At 43.4% G+C, this 25,077-nt stretch overlaps 1 non-coding gene across 1 annotated transcript; it reads left to right on the plus strand.

The window, feature by feature from the left end:
* The first annotated feature begins 3,235 nt into the window (after positions 1–3,235).
* On the plus strand, positions 3,236–3,317 carry trnas-uga (transfer RNA serine (anticodon UGA)). The gene has a single exon. It is a non-coding gene; the product is annotated as a tRNA-Ser (tRNA).
* Positions 3,318–25,077: the final 21,760 nt, after the last annotated feature.

Consider the following 25,077-nt stretch of genomic DNA (forward strand, 5'->3'; position numbering starts at 1 on the left):
GGTCAGGCTGATCGTGATGCAGTAAGTGTCCGTGAGTGAGAGTGATCCTAATGCAGGAAGTGAAAGGGGACAGGGTGATAGTGACGCAGTGAGTGTGAGGGGGTCAGCGAGATGATGACGGAGTTAGTGTGAGTGTTTAGGCTGATATTGATGCAGTAAGTTGAGGTCGTCAGGCTAATACTGGCCAGTAAGTGTTAAGTGACAGGGTGACAGTGATGCAGGAAATGTGAGGAGTCAGACTGATAGATAAGGTGAAATTGTGAGGGGTCAGGCTGATAGTGATGCGGGAAGTGTGCGAGTGTCAGGGTGATAGTGACGCAGTGAGTGTGTTGGGAGCAGAGTGACAGGAACGCAATAAGTGTGAGTGGCTCTGGATGATAGTGACAGGTCAGTATGAGAGGGAGGATGGTAGTGATGCAGTAAGTGTGAGGTGTCATGATGACACTGAAGCAGACTGTGTGAATGTGTCATTGTGATGGTGACATGGCAAGTGTGATGGGGTCAGGGTGACAGTGACGCAGATGCTTTCAGGGGGTCAGGTTGTAGTGATGCAGTAATTGTGAGGGGTCAGGGTGATAGTGACGCAGTGAGTGTGAAATGGCAGTGTGATAGTGAATCAGAACATTTGAGGGGCCAGGCTTATAGTGACGCAGTATGGGCAAGGGGTCAGGGTAACAGTGATATAGATGCACTCACAGGGCCAGGTTGTAGTAAAGCTGTAAGTGTGAGTGTCTCAGGCTGATAGTGATGAAGTAAATGCGAAGGGCTAAGGCGGATAGGGATGTAGTAAGTGTGCAGGGGTAGTGTCAGAAGTGACGCAGTAAATGTGAGAGTTGAAGCTGATAGTGACGCATTACGTTTGAGGGGATCAGGCTGATCAAGACGCAGTAAGTGTGACGTTGTCAGCATGATAGTTACGCTGTAAGTATATGGGGGAACAATGATCTTGACCCAGTAAGAGTGGGGATTCAGGGTGATAGTGACACAGTCAGCATGAGTGGGTAAGTCTGATAGTGACGCAGTATATGTGAGGGAGTCAGCCTGTAGTGGCGCAGTATGTGTGAGATAGTCAGGCTGATATTGATGCAGTTAGTGTGTTTGGGGTCAAAGTGATAGTGACGCAATAGGTGTAAGCGGTTCAGGATGATAGTGACACCGTGGGTGTGAGATACCAGTGTGATAGTGACGCAGTAAGTGTAAGGGGTCAGGATGACAGTGACACGAAGTGTAAGGCCCTCAGTGTGATAGTGCCGCAGCAAGTCTGGGGTGTCAGGGTGTAAATGACGTCATAAGTGAGAGAGGGGCATTGCGATAGTGAAGCAGTAAGTGTGAGGGTGTCAGCCTGATAGTGACACAGTCAATGTGACGGGACAGTGTTTTAGTGACAAGATAAGAGTGAGGCGTCAGTCTGATACTGACACAATAAATGTGATGGAGTCAGGCTGATAGTGACACAGTAAGTGTAAGGAGTCAGGGTGATAGTAACATAGGAAGTGTAAGGGCGTGACTGATAGTGACAAAGTAAGTGTTTGGCAGTCAGGCCGACTGTGACGCAGTCAAAATGAGGGTCTCGAAATGAAAGTGGCGCAGTAAGTGTGAGGGCGCCAGATGGATAGTGATGCAGTAAGTTTGAGGGGTTCACGCAGATATTAAGGTGGGAAGTGTGAGGGGTCAGGTCTATAGTGATGCAGTAAGTGTCGGCGGGTCAGGCTGATAGTGATGCATTCAAAGACCAAATATCCAAGTCTCACTGTAGTGCTGAATAGCGAGACTCCTCAAGGCTAAGACAAAAATCAATAGTTCTCATCCTGGTCATAAATCACAGTGCTTCATTTTAAAATTGTCCTCTCCTGCTTCTAGATTCACCAATGAGGGAACAAAATTTAATTGCACCACCCTGTTTATCTCTTCAAATATTTTGCAACTCTCAATGAGATTACCTCTCTTGTTTTGAAACTGTTAAAAAAATTTCAATTCAGAGGACTAACGTTCATCCATGATATCAAGGCTAATCACTATTCGTGGTATTCCTGATATGGCATTAGTATCTTTCCTAAATTGAGGATTATAATTCCTCATACTGTAGTCCAAGTGCGGTCGAACTGAGCCACCATACATTGGAAATAATGCTTCGTTCTCGTGCCCTGAAATCCTTCTGCAGCTTTCACAACATACTTCTCCAACTGCTACTAGACTTCAATGACTTGTTAAAAACTTCTCCAAGGTGCATTTCTAAAAATCTGTACATTAGACTTTCTACTTCAAACCATCGACAAATAATCTCCACACATTTCCCTCCTGACAAGTATGATAAAGTCAAATCGTTGCTATTTATTAATCATGAGGGACATGGATAGGTTGACTCGTCAAGGTGTTTTTCGGCTGGTGAGGAAGTCAAAATTTAGAAAACATCGGTTTAAAATTAATGGGTAAGGAATTAAAAGGGACGTCAGGGGCAACTTTTTCAGATGCGTCCAGAATGAGCTGCCAGAGAAATTGTTGGAGACTGGTACAACTGTAACATTTAATGGCATCTGGATGGATATATGAGTAACAAGGTTTCGAGGGATGTGAGCCAAATGTTGGCAAATGGGACCTATTAATTTAGGATATCTGTCCACCATGGTCAAGTTGGAAAGAAGGACCACTTTCCGTATTGTATTGTTCAAGGACTTGATGACTCTAGAACTACCGCAAGAACTTTGCAAATAATTCCGTCAAGACGATTTCAAGTTCCAAATCTTCGGTTAATCTTCCTCTCTTGTGCTCACAAGTTCATTACCTGATGTCAGAACATACGGATTAGTTGCTGGATCCATTCCTGTAAATTGGTTCTGCATTCTTTCTAATTATGATTTTTTTTTACGAATGTAGCGAGAGTTTATGGACTTAGCATCAATTTTTCTAATACCGTATGTCGATGAATATTAAAACACAACAACACATCTAATTTGGCACCAGATGATGAGCAATTGAGTCAAAATCGATCGGACGCAGTGGGACAATGACCCTGTCTTCGTGGTGTACATCCGTGACTCTATAATTCGACGAAGAATCATTCACACAATTTCAGCTGTGTCAGAATCTAGTTTGCGGTGAAAGCCTGTCAATCTGCGAAGGTAGCGTTCGTCTGGGTCTCTGCAAAGGAGTTGGCGAAATCTTTGGGTCTTGACAATTTGTTCTTCCAACAAATGAATTCAGTTGTTTTACCATTAAAATTGACCCAATTCCCGCAGCTGTGATGGCCGAGCGGTTAAGGCGTTGGATTTGAAATCCAATGGGGTCTCCCTGCGCAGGTTCGAATCCTGTTCACAGTGCCGAATCTCTTAAAAGTCATTAATTGTTTTGCAGGATTTGGATTTCGTGGAGCTTGAGCTTTGCATTCAATCGAAAGTAAATTTTCAACTGTGAAGAATCCGAAGTAGTTTCAAGACTGACCCAGTCATCTAATTGAATAAATTATATGTCGATACACAAAAAGCCACCAACTTCCAACACGAATCAGTTTCAACACATTTGTCGAATTATCGTGAAATTTGGATGTTTGGGGTGGGGGGTGTGTGGAATTGAGTAAAACAAGAAGCAATGCAACACATTTACCTGCAGGTGATGAATTTTTTTTAGGATCAGTTGAAAGTCAAGCTGAGAAAGTTCGACCTAATTTACAGCTGACTCTCAAGGCCAATAATCTTTTACATCAGCAGTCAATGAATTAGAAAAAAAACAACTCCATGTGTGGAAAGGAACTCGACTGATCCAGGTTCCTGGCTTGCGATGTGAAAAGGCAAGGCGATATCAGCGGAGTAGAATTTTCTGGAAATATTAGAAATGGAATGTTTACGGTCTTCTGCTGACCACATTCGTTAGAAACTGTGCATTAGGAACTGAAATTGAAAATTAACGATGAAAATCAGACTTAGACCTCTGCTTGTGGTGTAGCATTGTCCAGAACAATAGGTTGTTGTTGAGGTTAAAATTGACCAAAATAATCGATGGGGATCTTATCCACGGCCTTCGTTGGAGCAGTTGGTGTGGAGAGCTCAGCTTGAAGAACCAAATGCCAATTATTCATCCTGGCTGTCTGAATTGTTTAGTTAAACATACTCCCAGTTTAATGAAAAAAACCTTTGCGATCAGAGTTAGTTGTTTTCATGTCAGCATGTTCCGATATGAGAAGACCCTTATGAGTAGATGTGAATTAAATTTTGACTCTAACGTCAGAGAAGTTGACACATTTCTGCACCAAAATAAGCACTACCATTGGTATCAAATCAAACTGAACAAAGGACTAGTCACTTAGACATTTCCTGTCTGCAGACTCTGCCAATGGATCGTTCAGGCCCGATGTAGGAATAGGGCGTGGTGACATCTGTTCGCAAGTGGATCACTTTATTCTTGCTCACGATCCATAAACCGTAATTCATTTTGAACTTCTTAGCCATCAGCATGATAAGACGTACATAATGCACAGGTTTGCTTCACGAAACAAAGAGCGAAATCTTATTCAATGCAGACGCAAATTCAAGTTGTCCCTGGTCGACCAGAAGACAGATATCGCGAAACAAAGTGAATACAGAAAACAATCAATGTTTTCTGGGAGTCAAAAAGATGTACTGGAAGAAGGGAAACATATATTTGGAATTAAAGTCACATACCACTTCCACAGACTAAATGTTCTTGCACCATTATCTTAATTTGACCTTGATGTCCACCATTGCTGCAAAAATTATCTTAACAACTCAGAACTTTGTGTTCTTTGATATTCTCTCCTTCATGTTTCTCTTGATTTTGAAACTAAAACCGAGCAATAGTAATGCACCCTATTTCACTTGCAAAGATCAGAAGAAGATCAATTTATAAGAGAACAGAAATAAAGCTACGTCTGTCTTTCGAGAGAAAACACAGTTACCATTTCGACTCTAAAAAGTCTTCTTCAGAAGTCTGCACAATGAACTCGAAATAGTAGACCGAAAATGAAAAAAAAGAGCCAAACTGCCGCGAATACACCACCCGCAAGTGCATCAAGTCCTACTCGAATATGCCGGATTACTACTATCAACATCAGTGAAGAACGGAACAAAGCTCATTCTGCAGTTGTCAACCTGTTATGGCGTAGTTTGTAAAGTCAGAAATATGATTCGGTAAAAAGCGGGATGAAAGCGGGATATAGGAAGTCTGAAAAAAGCAAATGCGTGCTTTGCTTTGAAGAATGTTGGCAGTGATGAAAATGGAAATTAACTACAGTGACGGGGGCTTAATTAATAGCTGAAAATGTGTTGCTGGAAAAGCGCAGCAGGTCAGGCAGCATCTAGGGAACAGGAGAATCGACGTTTCGGGCATAAGCCCTTCTTCAGGCATCTGCAGACCTCACTTTCTCCTCAGGGCTTAATTAATACTCAGCATCGTTGCAACACAGGGACGCAATTCTTTTTGCTAGGTTTCTGTTCTGCCATTTTATAATCACGACTGCTGTCGGGTTTGGTTTCCATACCAGCCTTCGGTGACAGCCTGATGGAAGTTTGCACATTCGCCCAATTTCTGTGTGGTTGCTCTGGTTTGCTGCCACATTCTAAACATTTGCAGGTTATTTGGAATCGCCATTGAACGCACACGGTTACAGAGACACTGATGTCTCTGTAATAGGAGTGTCTGGATAGGACGTACTTCAGAGGATTTTTGTGAACTTAAATAGACAGAGTGGGGTTAGTCTGCTGTTTCCTGGGTGAGCTACATGGCCAGAGAGGGGTCAGGGTCTTCTTCCCTGAGGGAGATACGTTGACAGAGTTGGGTTAGTTGCTCTTACCTGTGTCAGTCACGCAGATACAGTAGGGTCAGTCTGCCCTTCCCTGGGCGAATTTCTTTCACAGAGTGGTGACAGTCTGCTCTTCCCTGCCTGAGTGAAATAGAAAGAGCGGGATCAGTATTATCTTCCCTCGATAATTTATGTTGACAGTCTGGCTTCCGTCTGCTCTTCCCTGGCGAGTTACATTGGTAGAGTGGGGTTAGTGTTCATTCATTGGGTGAGTGCCATAGACGGAATGGGATCGGTCTGCTCTTCCCTGAGGGAATTACATTTATAGAGTGGGGTCAGACTGCTCTTCAGAGAATGACTTATATTGACAGTGTGGGATCAGTCTGCTGAGTTACACTGAGAGTGTGGGGTCCGTCTGCCCTTCCCTGGGTGAGTAACACTGACTGAGTGGCGTCAGTTTGCTCTTCCCTCAGTGAGTTACATTGACAGAGTGGCGTCAGGAGTGGCGTCTTTGAGGAGTTGACAAAAGTAACTCGTCCCCTACATCTTTGGGATAATTAGGGATGGGCAGTGAATCTTATCTCATTGAAAGACAACTGTGTCCCAGAAATGCATTTCTAATAATTGCATGTACTAATTCGACAGTGCAAGCGGTCGGGAATAACTTGAGGAGAGGTGCAGGGTAGAACAATTAAAGTCAAATGCATTGATGCCGAGGAGACATGACACAAGATGTGAGTGTGGAGCTGATGGTGCAAGGTTCAGTGTCAGTGCTATTGGTTCAGCATTTATTTCTCACTGTTCGCAATGACTCACACACTACTGCTGTCAATTCACAATAATGAGCCTGTTCATCTTGGTTTGAAAATCCCTGCGTGTGTATTAATGTGGTTAATGGGACGCGAGAGAAGATGAGCACATCCTCTTTATTCTGTCAGTTTAAACAGATGAAAATATCTGTTGGATGCCAATGCAAGAGGATACTGTCTTTTTCTGTGCCTCTTCAGTGGGGAATGCTCAGCATTGAAATGTCTGTTTTTGCACAAGCAGAGTTTGATTGCCATTTATACTGAGCAACGCTAACACAGAAAACGCGTTTTCGAATTCCTGTGATCAAGTGGTTCAGACATTGCACATATGGATGACAAATCTGGCTTTTAACGTGGCGCCGTGGCTTAGCTGGTGAAAGCACCTCCCATCACACTGGTACCTGCTCATTGTATTGAAAGCTCGTTATTTATCGCAAGTATTATGTTGCTGATCGAAACACTCAGTGTCCTGTTTGAATTGCTATATTTTCTGATTTTGTGTTCCGGCTTCATTTTCCAGGTTTAAATCCAGTAGTGTATGTTGCTCTTTTTAACTACTATTTTAACCTGGAGATTCCTACCGCAGTTCCACAAGCACTTCTGCTTCTCATCCTCTTATTCTCATTCCTTTATTTCCAGTTTGGTGGAAATTTCGTGGTGAAGCAGGACACACTGCAGCATTCCCGGGGAATGTAGTGGTAATGGCACTGACACCACGACCTGATCACCCTCATTCTCTGCTGTCACCATTCATTGGTTGTACACCAACAGTAAATGAATCCTTGTTCTTCTTCAGCTATCATGTAATTACTTTCTTTTTATGTTGGATAAGGAATTCAACTTTAACTTCGAAAGGGTCTTTAGATTTTGAGGAAGAAATGTCTCCTTGCTTCAGGTCGAAGTGACAGACGCATTATACAGAGAATGTGAGACTCATTCGACCGATTCCAGCCAGGCGTCAGAAAGCCTCTCAGCAGTTCGAATCTCAAACTGTCTCTGACTGACAGGCTTTTCAAAGAGCAGAAATAAGAAATGAGTGATATGGACAGCTAGAGTGTCGGAGAATGTTAAAAATGCCCAGGATACAGAGAGAAATATAGAAAAACAGAGACACGTATTGAGGTAGACACTGGAAGAAACAATTCTCCATTCGACGTGACTGCTAAATAACAGAAAGCAAAAGGAAATGTAGCCATTAAAACATAGCCTTCCACCAGCTCAGGAAAATGAAAGTAGCATGACAACTTATTAAGTTCTTTTAAGATTGTAAATTCGACATTTGTAAGCTCAAGAGTGATTTTGATAAATGCAATGATTCGACAGGTAAGATTATCATTTTCCCAACAGTATAATCTAGAAATCAATAACTAACCTGCTTCTGTCGCTCTAAAAAAAATCTGTTTCTCTCTGCAGATGTTGCCAGGTGCAGCGGGTTTCTCTATCAATTCTCGTTTTTAGTTCAGATTTCCAAAACCTGCATCTTTTTGATTTTTGAAAACCTCGCACAAAACCAAGCATTACCAGGATCGGACCAGTGGTCAGAAATACTGGTACCACGATATATATGCACAATAAAACATTCATTCCCTGTCCGAAAATAGAACTAATGCCATGGCAGTTCTAGTTCCAAATCCTACCTACGAGATTACACTGAATGAAGACAGACGATCTTGCACTTATTCTCAATGAAATGGCTTTTCCCTTTCATTCCTGATCAGTTTCACTGCAGATTGTTTTCTACTCGTCTTCACGTTTTGCAGAATGGAAAAGTCCATTTGGCCCATGGTGCAGTCTGGTTTAAAGACATTCATCTATTCTATTCCCAGTTTCCAACTTTGGTCCATAACCTTATGTGTTCTGATGTTTCCACTGCAAATGGCAGTGAGGTTCTCACTTTGATCTTAGATGACACAACAATGGGATTGAAGTTTGACATAGTCACACTGTGTTATTACCCACGTCGTGTCTTCCACAGAAAGAGACACACAAGAGTGGCAGAGTTCTCAGGATTTGACCAGCTCCTTGTGCTTCACTTCAGCTGTCCGCTCCAACATGCAAGTTCAACCGCTAAAAGGCAGCTTTTGGTTAAACCAAAGCCAGTTCTACAGACAATGAGAGACATTCTAGCTCTGAGCTAGAATTTAAAGTGGACGAAAGAAACAGTAAATTCGAAAACCCAAACCCTTCCGTTCCTGACAGACAACAGGAATAGACTAGCACGCTGCATCCTCGTGATTTTAAATGCGAAACGACAATCCCCTAACTCGACATAAAAGGCGTGTTACCAATTCCGTCACTGACCCAAAGATCAGGTTTGGCTGTGACAGTTTGTCTATTTGTAATGTAAAAGTCCACATCATGGAAACAGCAATCACAAGTTGAAAAATCAGCAAATATAATCACCGTCACTGTTTCACATGGAATTCCACACTCTGTGAACCGTTACCTTTCGCTGTACTTTCATATTTGAAGTTTTTTACATTCCAGACCATGAACTAATTCAGCAAGAAACCACTGGTCATTTCGAGCCCGTCATCCGGAATGAGGCGAGTTGAACGATGTCTTTCTTGTTGTCGACACATCACCACAGCTCAAAACGAGCTCGTGTTAGCATCAGTCTTTACTTAACTTGCTGCAGTATATCTGCTGAACAACTTCAGATTATCACAGCATTGCCTTCTTCACATTGAAACCAAGGGTGATAATATGAACCGACTTGGAAACTTGGAGAGAGAAACGCTGCTGAGAAGTCGATTATGACGTGAAGAGCAGGCACAGGCGTTTGTACAGGTCAGGTCCCAAATGCTATTGCAGTATCAATGGACATCCCTGCATACGAGACTATATTGCCCAGAACATCCCTGCAAACGAGTTTATATTGCCCAGAACAGACTTTAATTCCCAGTCAGGAAGTGAAGATTTAATTCTCTTCTTGTGAGTTATCCGAATGAAAACTAAATCCTGATTGCACACAGAACACACACACGGAGCCTGCCAGAGAAATTCAGTCATCGATCAGCATCTGTCTGGAAGGACAATGGCAGCAAATACAAGCGAAAGCTATCACCGCAATTATCCCTACAAAGATCTCGCGTTTCCCAGTTGAAAATATCTCGCTGTTCCTTCAATGTCACTACGTCTAAATCCTTGCCTCGTGGCATCATGCCTGTAATCTCGGTACTGAGGACATCCAGGGTTTTGCAGAGTAACTCAAAATCTCAATCTCTCGGGTAATTAGGGATTGACGGTGCATCCCATCCCATTGAGTAATGACTTTATCCCGATAATACGTTTCCTAAAGCTGCAGTTTCTAAGGGAACACTTGCAAGCATTCGGGAATACGTTGAGAAGTGGAACGGACGAGCGGAAAATATTCAAAGTTTGTGCGAAGATTTGTAGCTCGGGTGCTCGTTGTTGTGGTTCTGTTCGCCGAGCTGGAAGTTTTTGTTGCAAACGTTTCGTCCCCTGGCTAGGCGACATCATCAGTGCTTGGTACCCAATATACCAACCACGACAGCGGACGGCTGAAACTGACAACCGGAAGCGGCAGGGACAGACCACTATAAACACCGGAGGAAACATCAAAGAAGCGCTTCGCAGGAGGCTCCCAAGCACTGATGATGTCGCCTAGCCAGGGGACGAAACGTTTGCAACAAAAACTTCCAGCTCGGCGAACAGAACCACAACGAGGGGAAAATATGAAAGGCAATGATGACTGGGAGACATGAGACAGCAAGTGAGTGAGGAGCTGGCGTTGCAACGTTCACTGTCAGTGTCAGTATTTACTAACCACTATTCACTTTGATTCACACACCACGCCTTAACAATTCACCACAATGAGCCCATTCCTCTTAGTGTGAGTTTCCCTTTGCGGATATTAATACGGTTAAAGGTGCCCAAGACGATGGACAGATCTTCGTTATCCTGTCAGTTTAAAAGTCGAAGTTATCAGTTTAAAACAAAAACAATAAGAGATTGCCTCTCCCTGTGCATTTTCAGTGGAGAATATCCAGCTTTGAAATCTTCTGCATAAACGCAGGTTGTTTTAAATTTTCTCCGAGTAACTGTGAAACACACAAAAATGAGTCCGAGTTCCTGTGTTCGAATAGTCAAGTAAATTCACACATGGTTTTGAATCGTTGAGCTTGGGCAGTCCCTCTGCCTTAGTTAGTGAAAGTTCCTGTCAAAAAATCAGCCGAATATGGGATAAAATCCTGACATCTCAATGTTTATAGGTCTTTCATGAAAAAGAGAGTTCCAGTCTCTTTGTGGTTCTGGTCGTGGTGGGAAGTCAAATCAATGACTGGATCGAGGTTATAGTTTAAAGACAGCTCCTTCGACACCTCTGCCATGCTGCCACACAAACTCCCGCAACCACGTTTTTCAGGATGAGTGTTTCAGCATCGCCTCACTTCAGGCACTTTAATACACGCCCTTTCAATGGCGAACTTGGCGCAAGTTCGATAATATTTATGAGGATGTTGCAAGGCTTACAGTGTTACGATTGTAGCGTAAAGCTGAGTAGGATATGAAAATTTTCCCTGGAGCTTGAGGGCTTAGGAATGGGCTTACAGAGGTTTATATAAATATGAGGGAGACTGCAGAGTAAATGGTCAATGAATATTTCTTCCCAAGACAGGCAAGTTCAAAACAAGGGAACACAGGTTTAAGGGGAGAGTGGTAAAATTTAAAAGGGATCTGAAGGACATTTTATTTTCACACAGAAAGTTTTGCGTGTTTGGAATGAATTGTCAGATTTAGTGGTGGAGTCTGGTACACTCTCAACATTTCAAATGCATATGGATCATTATACTGACAGGAATGTTGAAAAAGAATAAACGTGAAAATTTGGCAAATAGAGTGGTTGAGATGCTGCAGTGGCAATCACCAGTTTGAATAGGCACTCATCACTTAGTCAGTGGCTAGTTTTCTGGAAGATGGTTAGATTAGATTCCCTACAGTATGGAAACAGGCCCTTCCGCGCAACGAGTCCACACCGACCCGACAAAGAGTAACTCACCCAGACCAATTTCCCTCGAACTAATGCACCGATCATTATGGGCAAATTAGCATGTCAAATTCACCTGCATTGAACATCTTTGCAGTGTGGGAAGAAACCCACGCAGACGCAGGAACAATGTGCAAACTACGCACAGGAATCAAACGTGGAACACTGGTGCTGTGAGGCAGCAGTGCTAACCACTGAGCCACGGTGCCGCCCTAAAAGGGGATGGAGAATGCAGCTGGAAACCCCGCAATCTCTCGCACGCAAAGCGAGTACTCTCCCATTTGAGATAACTCCCACAGGCTGCTTCGGTTAAAACCAGCAACGAATCTTTTTTTTCTGGTCTTAGGCTGCCAATAACCATTCTTCTTGACACATTCCCAACTTCTCAGTGGGAGATTTTGGCTGCGGAACATACCTCACAAATCATGTTGCACGCGCAGCTCTCCAGCGAAACCAAAACCTGACAACTGATGAACAGAAGCAGAACTGATAAGGACAACCTATTTTCAGACACACGGACTCATGGATGCTGTCTGTGAGGCAGACCGAGTCGCCTGGGTCATGAGCTGCTCACACAAATTGCAGCGAGGGAATTCCAAATGGTGCTTTCAACGTACTGGCGCCTGAGTGCACCAATACTTCCAGGAAAGTGCTCAAGTAACATGAATCAGAACTGACTAACAATGAACCATGAAAAGTGAAGATTACCAGTTGCAGTCTCGATTAGATGAGGTTAACAATTGGGCTGATGTCTCCACCAGATCGAGAGGACCAATCACCAGCCTCTCGCATCAGGACAGAAATTAAGGAAATTAGGGAAACGTAACCAAGTTTCATATCGCAATTTCCCTCCTTTTCGCAACAATAACAGAAAACTGCGAGCAGATTCAATGTAGAACCTAATTTCACATAAACAGGAAAATAAATATCTCCATTCACTTTCAGAGAAACGGTGAAAAATGCAAATTGTCTGGAATATGAAAGAATGGCGCAGCCTGTTTTTGAGTCGCATATTATGCTGGTGGCCTTTCGAGCTGGAGGGGAACGTGACAACTACAGCACAAGGGGAAAACATGGGCACTGACATGTTGGTTGTTTTCTGCTGTGCCACATCACAGCCGGGTAAGAAGAAATGACTGCTTTTTTTTCTGTTCAACTTTAACAAAACTCATCCCTGCAAAACGTTGCCACCTTAGTCCATTAGCACACGTGGCCGCGCAGGGATGCAAACACAAGCCTTCTTAAGAAGTGGAATCTGAAATCAGAGTCTCAGGTTGCTCAGCCACGCGAGCACACAGGCCAAAACCGGAAACCCAAGAGCATGTACCTGATGATACCCTGCAGCATACTCACAGCAACTGCACCAGTTCTGCAGAATAAACGGTGGGAAGGAATTGCTCTATCTGAGCGGTCGTGCTTGTTGTTCTCATCAGCAAATCTGGCTTTGAATTTGCTAGCCCATATCTGCTACCATGCTGAAACGGAATGCAATTCCGATTAGTCGCTGTGTGAAACTTTGTTCATTTTCTCTCCTCAGATAAAGTGATCACTGGAGATGAAGAATTCTGCTCCTGCCAGAGACGCCGACTCTCCTGCTGCTCGGATGAACTGAAAAACTGGTTTAGCACTGGAATCCGAGAATGGCAGAACACGTAGCAAGATTATTCGAAACCCAGAGCCAATAAGAGTTCCAACTTTCCTTTTCTTTCTTCATAATAGTGCATTATCCAGCAGAGCCATGAGCAACTGCCACCTGGCTGCAAGCTGCGTTGGAAACCTATGTGGCAATCAAGGATATGCGACTCACTTATTGTCGGTAAATCAAACACTTCTCACTTTGAGGTGTACAAAAATTAGTTTCTATACATATTCACGGAAGGTCAAAGGCGATCTCAGATGTCAAAGAGGTGGTCACTGCTCATGATTGGTCTTTGTTCGAGTTGTGAAAAGGTTTCCCGCTTTAGTCGCATTCACGTTTCTTGTTGATGACTGAATTAGACAGAAGGTGTTTCACCAGAGCTGCACTTGACTTGCATTCCTCTCCCTCGCTGTCATACTGTCCTGGAACTCTGTGATACCAAGAAAACAAAATACATACTGCGTCATTCGGCAGCCTGTCTGTGATTTCCTCATTTTCAGTGACAACAAGGCTTAGACTTCAGGCCACACAGTAATATTATTACTAGTATGAGAACAAGAGTCTATAGTTCATCTGTGCCTGTAAATCCTTTCATTCCCGTGGTTGACTGAATGAACTGTATGCGTGTCTGCTGCTTCGAAACTCGAATATGTGAACTGCTCCAAACTATGATTGAGGATTTCTGCTTTTGGTTGACACACGTTGAGAAACGCCAGAGAGCGTACAAATGAAGCTTTCAGAGCACATTTTCGGATGAATTTGACAGAGATTAACATCATGAATCCAGTGTTCGCTGTGACAGAAGGAAGTGAATGCTCTCCTTGTTACTGATCCAGGCCACCTTCGCATGTCAAGCAAATGCGGTACTGTTGTTACAGAAAGGATCAGTGCCCGGTAACTGTGTCCTTAAAGAGGACATGATTGAAAAAATAAAGAATACCATGTTGAAATATCCAAGAAATATTGGCTGAAACGGCGCAGACAATTTTCCCTGCAGCGCCAAGACAGAGGAACATATGTAACGGCACTCTTAAACAGGATGGCCAGCAGTGATATCGACATCACCACATATGAAGGACCACTGCTAATAGAAATTTGAAAATGAAATTCACGCAGCAGGTATTCGGAATTATATTCTTTTCACCGCTACAGTAGTATTGGGCGAGTAAATTCAAAACAAGGTTTGCTGATGAGAATGCAATAAAGCCCCATCGATCATGATATGAAAGACTGTCGCCCGGAAAGAGGGAACAATAATGTTTCTTCTAAGCTTTGTACTGGGCCACTTTCGCACAAACTGATACTGCTACTCTCCAGAAAAGATCAGGACCCGCGGCATGCACTCTTAGAAATGGTGACCATCAGTGCTGGAAACTCCCTGCATATTCAGAACAAGGAAGAATACATATCGAATAAAAGTGTAGATGGCAATAAATTGGACTTGTATTCCCTTTCATCACGACAGCTAGAACTTGCGGGGATATACAGAGTAAGGTTTACTGACCAGGTCAGAAAGCAGTTACCTCCACATATCTTGACACACAAGCCTATCTTTCTTTCTGTCCATTTTTTGTTTTGAAGCGCCGATCCTTTCCGGAGGAGATGAAGATGATTACTGCTCCCCCGCACGATCACAGTGGGGCCAGAGACCCGATCGAGCTGCTCAGAACAGTTCGTGTTTGCCAGAATCACTGAAACTGAGATTGATGACACGTAGACACGGTGTAACAGCTGCCAACACATGTGGAGGGTTTTGGGACGGATTAGGACCCACTCTGGGTAAAAGACTGGATCCTAAAACTGGGGATTAAGTGTTCAGGTAGAGGACTGGAGAATGGAGTTAAGAACGATATTAGCCAAGATCGAATGGCGGAGCAGACTAGATATTCTGAAAGCGCTAACCGTCCTCCTATGTCTTCCAATTTCTGGCCATCTGGTATCGAAGGAAATAGAAACAGAGTTATTTGTTCAGTTGTAAGTCCTGGGCAAAGTGAGAGATAGAACAAGCATGATACAATTTTAGGGACTGGGAAAATGTTTGGAGAGGAAGCAATGAAAGTGAAGCTGAATATAAAGTTTGAAGTCAGGACATATTCAATAAGAAGGAAGTTTGTAGAAAGACAGAGGGACATGAAGATGGAAAAAGAAGTGTCACCAGTCCCGAAATCTCATTCGGTTTTCATTTTCAAGATGCGACCGGACCTGCTGAGATTTTCCAGCAATTTCATTTGTTGATTCTGAAACAGAAGATGGGAGTGATCCTGGACCAAACAGCTCTCTCATCTTCTGGGAATATTTGACTTACCCGTTCGATCAGATCACGTCTGTCCCACACTGAAACCTCAGAATCCTTCCCCGCCCCCATCCTCGTTACTGGCGCTAAACTGTTCATTACATAAACTTACATGAGCACACAACAAGAACAATTGCAAAATGTACAGGGAGAGCTCCGTTCCGATCCATCAGCACATTTTGAATCAGTTAATTGTCGTTCAGGGCCCATGAGACATTAAGCCGTCTCTGTCAGACCACTAACAAATGGCCATTCGCGTTCTGTGTCTTTGAACACTTTGGTTGGTGCACAGATGTAGTGGAATCTCATGTTGTAAAATGGACATCATTCATAGCATTTTCAGCTGCACTGATAAACTTGTCTCTGGCGCTTCCAGTAAAGTGCAGACAGTTTTCACTCAGAAACCGACATGTGATCAAAGCAGGAGGACATATGTGTCTATGAAAGCAACAAGAATGCTCCACTAGCGTTGGCTTGCAATTCCGCATTTGGAACGAAGAGCTGGAACTCGATTAAACAGTGAAAACGCCTATTATGGGGCTTGGACGCACGACTCTCTGATTAAACACCTCACATTGCACCGAACTGAGATATCCAGGGTTGGCACACGATGAATTAGTTTGCTATTTCATTCTGAGCATAATTCACCTGGCACAACAATTTGCAAAGATCCAGCTCATTCCTCCCAATCACAAAGAACATCATTCACATCTTTCACTTTTGTTATTTCTTCAAAACATTACAATCTATTTAACACTTGTCCCGGCATTTAAGATTCAACCCGAATATTTTCATAAGAAGTGATTTCCATTCACTCTGGCAGCAGTAAATCAGTCGGAAAATTACCTTAGGAAACCCAATCATTTATGTTTACTGTATTGGGAATTTCCCATCTGCTGACAAGACAGAGTCCTCACAATCAACATTTTCTTTGTTCTTCCTGCCTAAAACGTTTACCAATTCTTATTTTCAAGATAGGAGTTTTGTTTATACCACGTTCCAAGAACAGGAACAACCTTCCAATCTCCTGAATTTTCAATTTAAAATGGAAGTTTTGTTCCTTTCCCACGGGAAAAGCAGTTAATGAGAAAGGAGTTTCCACGAGTTGTGTCCCAGGGTTTGGCAGGAAGCCCTGATTGAAGCTGCAGTGGCCGCTTTCAGTTGGCATCGGCGGTTTGGAGAACATGGTGTCGTATTCTGCTGCGTGTAAACGTCTTGCTCCCTGTGGACTCGGGATGAATCATGGATGAGATTTCGGAACAACACTGCCTTCCAGTCTCTGGTCATCTGCTATCTAAGGAAATATAAACAGAGTTATTTGTTCAGTTCGAAGTCCTGGGCAATGTGAAAGATGGAACAGTTCTGATACAAAATCGGAGACTGGGAAAATGGTTGGAGAGGAAGTAATAAAAGAGAAGCTGAATATAAAGTTGGAAGTCAGGAGACATTCAATAAAAAGGAAGAGTGTGCAAACGCAGGTGGGGATGGACATGGAAAAGGAGTGTCACTAGTCCTGAAGTCTTAAATCGATTTATATTTCCAAGATGCTACCAGCATTTTCCAATAATGTCATTTGTTGGTTTAGTAAGAGAAGATGGCAGTGATCCTGGACCAAACAGCTCTCCCGTGCTCTGGGGATATTTGACTTACTGTGTCTATGTCCCACACTGAAACCTCACGATCCTGCCGCACCTCCACCCTCGTTACTGACAATATACTGTTCATTACGTTAAACACAAGAAGAACAATTGCAAAACGTTAAGGGAGAGTTCCCTTCGGTTTCCATCAGAACAATCTGAATCACTAAAAATTGGTTCAGTACCCATGTGACATTGATCCGTCTCTGTCAGACCCCGAGCAAGTGGCCATTCGCTTTCCGTGCCTTTGAACACTTTGGTTGGTGCACGGTTGGTTTGGAACCTTACATTTTGAAACGGACATCATTCATCGTATTTTCGGCTGCACTGATAAAGTTGTCTCTGGTGTCTCCAGTAAAATGGAAATAGTGTTCACTCAGAAACCGACGTGTGATCAAAAGCAGGCGGACAGATGTGTCAATGAAAGCAGCAAGAACATTCCCCTGCGAAGGATTGCAATACTGCACGTGGAAAGAAGAGCCGGAATTGTATTAAGCGGTGAAAGCGCCCATTGTGAGGATTGCACCCACCAACCACAGATTAAGCATCTCACACTGCACCGACTGAGCTAACCAAGCACTGTGCACTGTGGATTAGTTTGCTATTACATTGCGAGCATAATTCATCAGCACTTTGTTAGGATCCAGTTCATTCCTCTTAATCACAATATGATTCACACCTTTCACTTCAGTTATTCCTTCGAAGCATTACAATCTATTGAGCACTTGTCCCAGCATTTAAGTTACAACCTTAATATCTTCATATTTTTACCCTCACCTTTATATCACTGATGTGATTTCCATTCACTCTGGCACGCCGTAAATCAGTCGGGACGTTACCTAAGGAAATTCAATCATTTCCGTTTACAGTGTTGGGCATTTCCTATCTGCTGACGAGACAGAGTTGTCTCAATCAACACTTTCTTTGTTCTTTCTACCTAAAACCTTTTACCACTTCCTATTTTCAAGGCAGGAGTTTTATTTATAACACGTTCCAAGAACTGGAGCAACATTCCAATGTCCTGAAGCCCTTTCCAATTTAAAGTGAATGTTTTTCTCCTTTCTCACGGAAAGAGCTGTTACTAAGGAAGGAGTTTCCACGAGTTGTTTCCCATGGCTTGGCAGAAAGTCGCTGATTGAAGCTGCAGTGGCCGCTCTCTGTTGGCATCGGGAGCTTGGAGAAAGTGATGTCGTATTCTGCTGCGTGTAAACGTCTCACTCCCTGCGGACTTGGGGTGAATCATGGATGAGTTTTCCCGGTTCCAATGTCAATACATGATCGGGGTGAATGCTTGTGCTGAAATATTTGAGGCTTATTCCCTGGGTGGGCTCGAACCACCAACATTTCAGCCAACTGCGCTAACTATTTGAGATGCAGAAACTGGCAACGCAGATATCCAAAAGCAAAGCTATCGACGGGATATGAGGATACGTCGGACAGCAGGAACTTGCGTTGTTTTCAGAGACGGTCGCTGATTTTATCACCGAGAGGGTAAGCACACTGAGGAGCTGCAAACACTCAAATTAAAAGGCATCCACACATGTACAGTTCACTCACATACATCTCCACATAGTAGCTCACTTACGATGCTGGTATTTGAAGCCACGATTCGATAGAAACTGAAGCTTAAAATCCAGCATCTTAAAACCCTCGATCCCGCTACCACACAAAAGCCCACACTCAGAATTTTTATGACGAGTGTTTCAGCATCGATTCACTTCAGGCACTTAGACCTCGCAGATTATGTAATGAAATTGGAGTAATTTAAGAAGAAAGACCAAAGAAAATGTACAGACAAGGAACAGGCCCTTCATCCATTCAAGGCTGAGCCGATCCAAATCTACTGTTTAAACCTGTCACCTAATTCCTAAGCACCTGTATCCCTCTGCTCCCCACCTACTCATGCATCTGTCCAGACGCATCTTAAAAGTATCTACCGTGATTACCTCTCCCGTCTCTGCTGGGAACGCTTTCCAGACACCCACCACCCACTCTATCCCTCTTAAACTTTTCACCACTCTTTTTGAAAGCGTGACCTCTCGGTATTTAATCCTTCAATCTGGGACATAAAACTTTTCTCTATCTATCCTGTCTGTACCCTTCATGATTTTGTAAACCTCAAAAAGGTCCCACTCAAACTCCTTTTTACTAATGAAAACAAAACAACCCAACCTCTCTTCCTAGATTGCACCTTCCATACGAGGCAACATTCGCTTAAACCTTTTACGCGCCCTCTCCAAAGCGTCCACATCCTTTTGGTAATGTGGCGACCAGAAATTTGCACAGTATTCAAAGTGTGGCCAGACCAATGTATTGTTCAATTTTAACATGACCTGCCAGCCATTTTATTCAATACCCCATCCAATGAAGCCAAGCATATTATATGCCTGCTTGACCACTCTATCCACCTGTGCAGCGACCTTCAGTGTATAATGGACCTGTACTCACAGATCTCTCTGTCCATCAACATTTTTTCCCGAAGTTCTTCCTTCATTGTATAACCCCATCTAGAATTAGACAGATCGAAATGCGTCACCTCACATTTGTTTGGTTTGAACTCCAGCTGCCACTTTTCCGCCCAACTTTCCAGTATCCTCCTGTATTCTTTAACAGTCACTTATACTTTATGTTAGTCCAGAAATGTTCGTGTCATCTGCAAACTTTCTGATAATTCCAACAGTGCTCTCTTCCAGAACATTTATCTATATCACAAACAACAGTGGCCACAACACTGACCCCTGTGGAGCACTACTGGTCATCTTTCTCCATTTCCAGAAACTCCATTCAACTGCCACTCTCTGCCTCCTATTGCTCAACTAATTCTTTATCCACCTGTCTAGAACACCCTGCACACCATGTTACTTTACGTACTGTATTTGGTTACCATGGGGAACCTTATCTAACTCCTTCCTGTAGTGCATGTATATGACATCAACAGCCTTTCCTTCATCTATCAACTTGGGCACTTTACCAAAAAATTCTATGCCTCTCACTGATATGCACATTATTTTCTAAATATGAATAGATCTTATCACTTGGTACCTTCTCCAGCAACTTTCCCAACACTGATGTTAGGCCCATTGTTCTGTAGTTATCCGGAATATCCCTATTATCCTTCTTGTACAGTGGACAATATGAGTAACGTTCCAGTCCGACAGAACCTCACCTGTGCTGAAGTTCGCCACGGAGATATCTGTCAGGGCCCCAGCTATTTCCTCTCTCACCTCACTCAGGAACCAGGGATAGATCCCATCCGTTCCTGGGGATTTGTCCACATTAATTACCCCTAGCCTGCACAACACAGCTTCCCTACTTAAGTCAACATGATCCAGACTAATCAAATGTCTTACTCTAGACTCAATATTCATCATATTCCTCTCTTCAGTGAACACTGATGCAAAATAATTATTCAGAATCATGCCCAGTCTCTCAGATTCGACATACACCCTTCCTTTATTTTCCTTTAGTAGACCAATCCTTTCTCTGGTTACCCGTTTGCTTCTTATATATGAATAATAGGCTTTAAGATTCTCCTTAATTGTGCTAGCGTGAAGTTGTTTCATGACCCCTTTTAACCCCCTTGATTCTTATATATGAATAATAGGCTTTAAGATTCTCCTTAATTGTGCTAGCGTGAAGTTGTTTCATGACCCCTTTTAACCCCCTTGATTCCTCATTTAAGACTTGTCCTACTCTTCTCATGTTCCTCGAGGGACCATTATGTTCTTAGCTGCCGAGGCGTTATGTATGCTTCCCTTTTCCTCTTGGCGAGTCGTACAATTGTCCTGTCATCAACAGTTCACGAATATTGTCTTTCAAATCCTATGCCTTCAACGGGACATGCCTATCCTGCACTATATTTAACCTATCTTTGAAAGCCTGCCACATATGAACTGTGGACTTTCCTACAAATAGCTGTGTCCAATCCACATTTCCGACCTCCTGCATAATTTTGATATAATTGTCCCAGGATAGTACTCTTTCCTCAGGACCACTCTCATCTTTGTCAATGAGTATTCTAAAACTTACAGAATATTGGACACTTCCCAAAGAAATCACCCACGGCAACTGCTATCGCCAGCCCTGGCTTATTCCCCAATATCAGTTCCAATATGGCCTATTCCCTCCTCAGACTATTGATATACCGCCGCAGAAAACTCACCTGGAGGCTTCTTACAAATGGTATACCATCCAGACCTCTGACGCTAAGAGTATCCCGGACAATGTTGGGAAAACGGAAATCTCCAATCAAAACTAAAGAATTGCCTCTACGTCTTTGCATGATCTGTTTAACTATGTTTTTCTTACACCTCACGCTCACTGTAATACAGCCCCAAAAATCTAACCTCACACTTCTTATTTCACTGCTCCATCCATAGTGTCTCACGACCCAAGCCTTACATGGTGTCTTCCTTTCGCACACCCATGATATCATCTCTGACCAGCAATGCAACTCCTTCCCCTTTTTCTTCCCTCCCTGTCCCATCTGAAGCATCTATATCCTAGAACATTTGGTTGCCAACCATGCCCTTCCTTCAACTAAATCTCTGTGATCGCAATAACGTCATATTCCTCGGCATCAACCTAAACCCTAAGTTCATCTGTCTATACTCCATGCATTAAAGTAGATGCATTTCAGGTCACTAGTTCTTTTGCATTCATCTGCTCTCTGCCTACTCTTCCCATTTTTAATGTTATCTTCCTGATTCTTAGCGTTTCCAGTTTCCACCTCACTGCCGACTTGTTTAATCTTGTGGTTCCCAGCGCCCTGCCACCTCCCCAACAGCAGTAGGAAAAACTCCCGAAAGGACATTCGTTCCCGTCTGGTTCAGATGTAGATCGTCAATTTTCTTATAGTCCCACATTGTCCAGAACTGGTCGCACAGTCCAACAAATCTGAAACCCGCCCTGCAGCACCATTCCTCAAGTCACGTGTTCATCGTGCCTTTTTTTTACTCATTTCTACGTTGGCAGTCACATGGCACCGGCAGTAATCCCGAGATTACTACCTTTGAGGTCCTCCTTTTTAATTTCTCTCCTGGCTCCCTGAATCCTCCCTGCAGGTCCTCATCTCGTGCCTGTATGCACCAAGACAACTGGCTGTTCACGATTCCCCTTTCGAATGATCTTCAGCCGATGGGCGACATCCCTGGCCTGAGCACCTGGGAGGCAACATAACTCTCCAGAATTGCTGATGCTCCATAGTGAGTCCACCCGCAGCTCCAGAGTGACCACGCGGTCAAGCAAGTGCTGCAGCTGGACACACTTCTTTCAAGGGTACGTTTAGAAAACCTTTACAAGGATTTGCAAGGTTTGCACTGCTTGGAGGTGAGAACGAAACTGTAGGCTTCGTCAGATTCCCAGGAGCTTCAGGGCTTAGATATGGCCTCTCAGAAGCTTATAAAATCATGAGGAAGACAGACAAAGTAAATCGTCAGGGAGCACTTTTTCACAAGACACGCGAGTTCAAATCTACATAGCAAACATTTAATGTGAGAGAGGAAATATTTAAAAGGGATGTGCTGGACACATGTTGTTCACACAGAACTTTTCTGTGTGTGGAATGAATTGCCACATTTAGTGGCAGAGTCTGGTGCCCTCACAACATTTCAAAGGCATCTGAATGGGTGTATAGACAGGAAGACCTCGGAGAGATAACGCACAAATATTGTGAGATATGTATGGATTAATTTCGGTAACCTGTTTAGCAAGGGCAAGTTGGCTCGCGGGATTTGTTTCCATGCTCGACAACTCTGAGATGCTCCAGCCACCGGCACCGGTTTGAATACACCATTTGCAAAAAAAAAAGCATGATGTTTGTTACTCAGCGAGTTTGGCTATTTTGTTTGGAGGGTGGATGGGCCCAACCGATCCAGAGATGAAGGTTTTCCGGATATTTGCTGCCAATGACCATTCTTCTTGACACTTTCCCAAGTTCGTCATCAAAGATTTTGGCTAAAGAAAAATACCTCACATATCGCATTACCCACTTTCCTCTCCAGCGAATCCAAAACCTGACAGCTCTTAACGTGGAACAGAATCAGAACTGAAAAGGCAGTACCATGATCAGACACACCAAAGCTTAAGTGCTGTCTGTGATGCACTGTGAGTCGTCTCTGACATGAACCGCTCGCACAAGTAACAGCGAGGCAATTCCAAACCTACTGGAGATTTAGTTTATTGCCAAGTCCCAGAAAGTGCTCAAGTATCATAAAACAAAACAGAACAACAACGAACCAATAAGAGTGAACATTTCCAATTGTATCCGTGATTAAATTAGGCCATCAATGCCCCGGTGATCACCTTTCTCCCTCACCAGGACAGTAGTGAAGGAAATGAAAGAATAGCAACGTGTCACATCGCGATTGCCCACCTTTTCACCACAGCATCAAATAACGTCGAACAGATTCAATGCAGGATCTTCTTTCGAAATAACGGTGAAATAACTATGTCTATTCACTTTCAGAATAAACGTGGAATAACACAAGTTGTCTGGAATATGAATAACCAACATAGACTACTTGGGTTACAGATTCTACTGATGCACAGACTTTCATATGAAAAGGTACCTTGGGTGATTGCCCTACACCCAGAAATCCTCTGGCTACCTTCTGTTTGCCCTGTCACATTAACCTTGTGCTGCTGTAATCGAATTTGCAGTTCTTGCCATTTGTCCGTATTGCAACTAGGGATAGCTGGTCGTGGCAACTCGTGACTGCCACACAAATTCTTTGCCAAAATTGGATTGTCCCGCAACGTGATTCGCAGTGCACGAACTTCGCAACGAGGATATGCCACGCGGCAAGTTACAAAGCATGCTTCCATTTATTAAAGTCAGCTTCTGGGAACTGACAACCAGATTCCTCCTTACACTCGGAATTATGACAACACATAAACCAACAGCCTCTCTCAGAGACAAACGACCAATGCCCATCTTGTGCCGGACAAACGTAGTTGACAAGATTGCACGCAGGGACTGCACAGAAAACTATAGAGGAGAAGCAGACAGGCGACCATCGAGCTGCATTCATGCAGTTCAGTTACCCGATAAACCCCATGCACAGCTGTTCCTTGTAGGTACACACAGGGCACTGAGTCTCTCTGACTCAGGGACTTGGGACTCGGATTATAGGACCATCTGCAGTACTGGTTACTTCCTTGTGTGAGGTAACTCCCGATGGAACATATGTAAAACACGATAGCTGATTGAGAAAAGCGTCCAAAATAGTACCCTAGAGACGTATTTCTGTTGTGTTTCTGGTCCTGTTCCTGACATGACATCCAGCATTGTAATTATTGTGTGCTTCCTGACGATTCGGTGGATGCTTCCGTGATTGCATTGTGTGCAGTAATCTGCGTTTTCGCTGCAATTACGTGCGTTTGAAACCCAGGACCACCTGCCTCTATTCTGTTTTCTTCTTCACATGCGCAATTGCAACACAGTAAACGATCAATTAATATTGGAAAATGACATACACAGGCGTGTGAAAAGCCCAGTTTCCGTGGCAATTATGCAATGGTTAGAAATTACATTGATTCAGGAGATAAGGATGGAAAATGTGTTTGGGTAGAGATGAGGAACATTGAGGAAAGAGGAAACCAGCCGGTGTAGCTTACAAGAACATTAACAGTAACCACAGTGTAAAAAAAAAGTACAGGAAAAATACCGCCTGTGAATGCTAAAAGAAGGCAAGAATTATGGGAGACATTCATTTCCCTTCTTCCACTCCCGTTTGAATTGTAAAAAACTTTGAAGAAAAACAATCGAAAAGTCATATATGCCCCATCGAACAACGTGGGTCATACCTTGGCCATTGATTACCGTAGATTAGAATACTTACAATATGGAAACAGGTCCTTCGGCCCAGCAACTCCACACCGACCCGCCCCAGCCCAAATGCATTCCTCTCCATTCACCACGTCAATTCAGCACGACCAT

The sequence above is a fragment of the Chiloscyllium plagiosum genome, unplaced genomic scaffold (genome assembly GCF_037043375.1).
Source record: "Chiloscyllium plagiosum isolate Xiang-an unplaced genomic scaffold, Cpla_swu_hap1 HiC_scaffold_45, whole genome shotgun sequence".
In the NCBI taxonomy this organism is placed as follows: domain Eukaryota; kingdom Metazoa; phylum Chordata; class Chondrichthyes; order Orectolobiformes; family Hemiscylliidae; genus Chiloscyllium; species Chiloscyllium plagiosum.